This window comes from Sander vitreus, chromosome 18 (genome assembly GCF_031162955.1).
Source record: "Sander vitreus isolate 19-12246 chromosome 18, sanVit1, whole genome shotgun sequence".
Taxonomy (NCBI): Eukaryota; Metazoa; Chordata; class Actinopteri; order Perciformes; family Percidae; genus Sander; species Sander vitreus.
Genome location: NC_135872.1, coordinates 1,722,828 through 1,727,827, shown reverse-complemented (window position 1 = coordinate 1,727,827; position 5,000 = coordinate 1,722,828). Strand labels below are relative to the sequence as shown.

Here is a 5,000-nt window from a genome sequence, read left to right as displayed (position 1 = left end):
CAGGCACACACACACTTACACATAGACACAGACACACACACAGGCATGCGCACACACACACACACACACACTGACAAACACACAGACACACACACACTGACACATACACATAGGCACACACACACACACACAGGCATGCACACACACACACACAGACCCACACAGCGAACAGAGCCTTTGCGTCAGAGGAGGACATGATGGAAATCTGTCGGCAACAATGGCCGCCTGTGTCTTGACACCGACGACACAACCACACGCCGACTCTTTGACTGATTATTATTAATAATCACAGCTTCATTATAAACTCCCGAGCCCCTAAAGGGGACAGAAGCTTTCTGGTGAGCCCGGGGAACCAATCTGAGTACCAGTCAGGTATTTATCTTCCTGAAAACACAGCCAAATGTTCCTGAAAGCGTCCCCAACAAACATACAGACGATGAGATGAACTGTTAACCCTTTTTATGCTGTGAACGGGAAATATTGTTCATCCAGTCTGGATATCCGCATTAGTAACGCACTGTGATTTGTAGAGATTTCCATAATACATTTAAACCCTCCTGTTGTCCATGTTGTCAAATCTGACCCATTTTCAAAAGTTTCTATGTCAGAAATGTGGGTTTCTGTCAACCAAATCGCCCAAAAATACCACTAATGGTTCCATACATGAAACAAGGCTGTGATTATCCATCAACATACATTCTTCTGACTATAGTGGAATCAAGATGGCTAAGGAGCTCAAACACAAAATTGGGTGATAATTTATACTTTATGCTTTATGAACAGGCAACAGGACAACACAAGGGTTAAAAGCTGTATTAATTGGCAGCAGTATTTCCATTTGCATCCCATAATGAAATGTTTTGCCCATACCTCATTATATTGAGGTAACGTTACCTCATTATATTGAGGTAATGTTACCTCATTATATTGAGGTAAGGTTACCTCTAGTCCTATTGAGGTAAGGTTACCTCTAGTCCTATTGAGGTCTAAGTAGTAGGAACTGTTCATTGTGTCCATCCTGCAAGCTTTTGTTTTCAAGCAGTGTGAAATATTAACTCATGTTTGCAGTACTTCGTTAGCATAATTTTTGCTAGCCTTAGAACCCAAGAACACACACACAGACACACACACACACACGCACGGACACACACACACGGACACATACATGCTCGCACGCACGCACCAACACACACCACACACAGACGCACGCAAGAACACGTACGCATGCTCGCACGCACACACCGACACACACCACACACACAGAGACGCACGCAAGAACACGCGTACACACACACACACACACACACACACACACACACACTCATGCTCGCACGCACACACACACACACACACACACCAAACACAGATGCACGCAAGAACACACACACACACACGGACACACACATGCTCGCACGCATGCACAGACAAACTTACTCGGACACATGGACACACACCACACACACACACACACACACACACACACACACACACACACAGACGCATGCAAGAACACACACACACACACATTGGTTTCTCGTGCGCATCATCTCAGATGTACTAGAAAGTATCTGTATAAAGGAATTGCCCATGTCCCTTTAGGGGCTCCGTAGTGAACCACTATTGGCTCATTACAGACTCCTCAATATTGTCACAAACGGCACATTAAAGTTATTGTTATGGCTCTGAGATGCAGCTCCGTTCTGCTTCATTAAATATCCATAAAACATCTCAACTCAAGGGCCACTTACTGGCTTTTTATGGAGCTTCTAATGTCAGCGGATCCAAGTTGTATATATACTGTAAATCATAGTTCATACACAAAATGTACGGAAGCCCAGAGAGGCTAAAAAAGAGAACAATTGGCTTTTCTGGAGTTTGACATCTATGTTCTCACCAGACTCTCTTCAACACCGAGAATAAGTGTGTCTGTGAAGAACGTGGGACGTATTCCTGTAAAAAGGAACAGCTGACATGCTACATAACTCGCTAGGATACCGACCGACTGACAGCCTTTCTAACGGGAAAGATTAAAACACTAAACGGTTCATATATGCAGAATCCGATGGAAGAAAGACTTTTAGTTTCTGAGAGACGGCTGCTTCATCCGTAATAATCTCAAAGAAAAACCTGATCCCAGAAAACCTTTTCATGTCTTCAATGTCTCATCTGTATCTGTCTACATTTTGGACTTAAATGCAACTCCTACGTTTTCTGTTTTTATGAGATTAAACGCTTCCCAAGCGCCGACGTTTTCAGTGATTTCATCTTTACGATCCAGAGAATCTAACTGCTGTTTTTTGTTGTTGTTGCACTGAAATACTTTTCATGTGTTGACATGTGTCACTTTTTGTATCTGTTGGTTATTTGTGAGAGCGGGCAGCCAGCTTTTCTTTTTGTTTTGGGTTGATATTTAACATTTGAGTTGGGCGGGACTTTAAAGATCTCACCGTGTGTCAGAATCACAGCGATTTCATTTGAATAAAATGTTTGAAATGATGAAATATTGACTCGTGTGTGTGTGTGAGATATGAAGAATCATTTATTTTATTTTCTCTTTGTTCACGGGGGTTTAGACACGCACACACACACACACACACACACACACACACACACACGCAGACAGACACAAACACACACACACACAGAAAAGTCTGTAGAAATCCATATTTAGATTAAGAGACAGAAATGTCCATAAACTTAACGTGTGTGTCTGTCTGTCTGTCTGTCTGTGTGTGTGTGTGTGTGTGTGTGTGTGTGTGTGTGTGTGTGTGTGTGTGTGTGTGTGTGTGTGTGTGTGTGTGTGTGTGTGTGTGTGTGTGTGTGTGTGTGTGTGTGCGTGCGTGCGTGCGTGCGTAACATCCGTTTTTCTACGGACTTTTTGCCAGGACTTCTCTTTCTCTGTGCAGAGGTGAGTACTAATATACAGTTTTTACAGTTTTTGGGTAAACCTTTTCTTTAAAGATGCAGTTATTGCAACAGACGGACGGCAACTAAAGCGAGTTCCTCTTTAGGGAGACGAAATATAACAAGAGAGAAACATAATTAGTATTTGAGCAGAAAGTTGACGTCTGATTCACACGACGGACCATAATCCTCCTCATTCTTCCCCCAATAATCAGAACGCGTTTCAAGGTTTTTGTTGCTTTTGCTTTTCTTTGTTGTTGCCTTTTCCAAATTTTTTGGGACAATTTTTTTGACGTTTTTGTCACCTTTTCCCCCACGTTTTTTTTTCAAAGTTTTTGTGTTTTTTTTTTCAAAGTTTTTGTGGGTTTTTTTCAAAGTTTTTTTTAATGTTTTTTTCAAAGTTTTTTTTAATGTTTTTTTCAAAGTTTTTGTGTTTTTTTTAAAAATGTGTTTATTTTATCGGAAACTTTTTTTCGACGTTTTTCCATCCATCCATCCGTCCATCTTCGTCCGCTTATCCGGGGTCGGGTCGCGGGGGTAGCAGCTCCAGCAGGGGACCCCAAACTTCCCTTTCCCGAGCCACATTAACCAGCTCCGACTGGGGGATCCCGAGGCGTTCCCAGGCCAGGTTGGAGATATAATCCCTCCACCTAGTCCTGGGTCTTCCCCGAGGCCTCCTCCCAGCTGGACGTCCCTCCACCTAGTCCTGGGTCTTCCCGAGACCTCCTCCCAGCTGGACGTGCCTCCACCTAGTCCTGGGTCTTCCCCGAGACCTCCTCCCCAGCTGGGACGTGCCTCCACCTAGTCCTGGGTCTCCCCGAGGCCTCCTCCCAGCTGGGACGTCCCTCCACCTAGTCCTGGGTCTTCCCCGAGGCCTCCTCCCAGCTGGACGTGCCTGGAACACCTCCCTAGGGAGGTGCCCAGGGGGCATCCTTACCAGATGCCCGAACCACCTCAACTGGCTCCTTTCGCGAAGGAGCAGCGGCTCTACACCGAGCTCCTCACGGATAACTGAGCTTCTCACCCTATCTCTAAGGGAGACGCCAGCCCCCCTCCTGAGGAAACCCATTTCGGCCGCTCGTACCCTGGATCTTGTTCTTTCGGTCATGACCCAGCCTTCATGACCATAGGTGAGGGTAGGAACAAAAACTGACCGGTAGATTGAGAGCTTTGCCTTCTGGCTCAACTCCCTTTTCGTCACAACGGTGCGATAAATTGAATGTAATACCGCACCCGCTGTGCCGATTCTCCGACCAATCTCCCGCTCCATTGTCCCCTCACTCGCGAACAAGACCCCAAGGTACTTGAACTCCTTCACTTGGGGTAAGGACTCATTCCCTACCTGGAGAAGGCACTCCGTCGGTTTCCTGCTGAGGACCATGGCCTCCGATTTAGAGGTGCTGATCCTCATCCCAGCCGCTTCACACTCGGCTGCGAACCGATCTAGTGAGTGCTGAAGGTCACAGGCCGATGATGCCATCAGGACCACATCATCTGCAAAAAGCAGCGATGAGATCCCCAGCCCACTACCTCAGCAACTTCCACCAGGGAAATTGATGCCAATCCCCCCTCATCCTCCAGCTCTGCCTCTACCATAGAGGGCGTATTAGTCGGATTTAGGAGTTCCTCAAAGTGCTCCTTCCACCGCCCTATTACCTCCTCAGTTGAGGTCAACAGCGTCCCATCCTTACTGTACACAGCTTGGATGGTTCCCCGCTTCCCCCTCCTGAGGTGGCGAACGGTTTTCCAGAAGCACCTTGATGCCGACCGAAAGTCCTTCTCCATGTCTTCTCTGAACTTCTCCCACACCCGCTGCTTTGCCTCTTTCACGGTAGAGGCTGCAGCCCTTCGGGCCCTTTGGTACATTGCAACTGCCTCCGGAGTCCTCTGGGATAACATATCCCGGAAAGACTCCTTCAGTCGGGACGGCTTCCCTGACCACCGGTGTCCACCACGGTGTTCGTGGGTTACCGCCCCTTGAGGCACCTAAGACCCTAAGACCACAGCTCCTCACCACAGCTCCAGCAATGGAAACTTTGAACATTGTCCACTCGGGTTCAATGCCCCCAGCCTCCACAGGGATGCACTGAAAAGCT

At 46.9% G+C, this 5,000-nt stretch overlaps 1 protein-coding gene across 2 annotated transcripts in view; it reads left to right on the top strand.

Moving 5' to 3' along the window:
* The window catches only part of vta1 (vesicle (multivesicular body) trafficking 1), an 80,738-nt gene extending 78,237 nt beyond the window's left edge, over window positions 1–2,501 (top strand). The window contains exons 8-9 of one of the 2 annotated variants that reach the window (XR_013503398.1): window positions 1–884; window positions 933–2,501. The exon at window positions 1–884 is cut by the window's left edge and continues 319 nt beyond it. The gene's annotated coding sequence lies outside the window, so the exon portion shown is untranslated. The other variant, XM_078274206.1, reaches the window with a different exon arrangement.
* The last annotated feature ends 2,499 nt before the right edge of the window (window positions 2,502–5,000 follow it).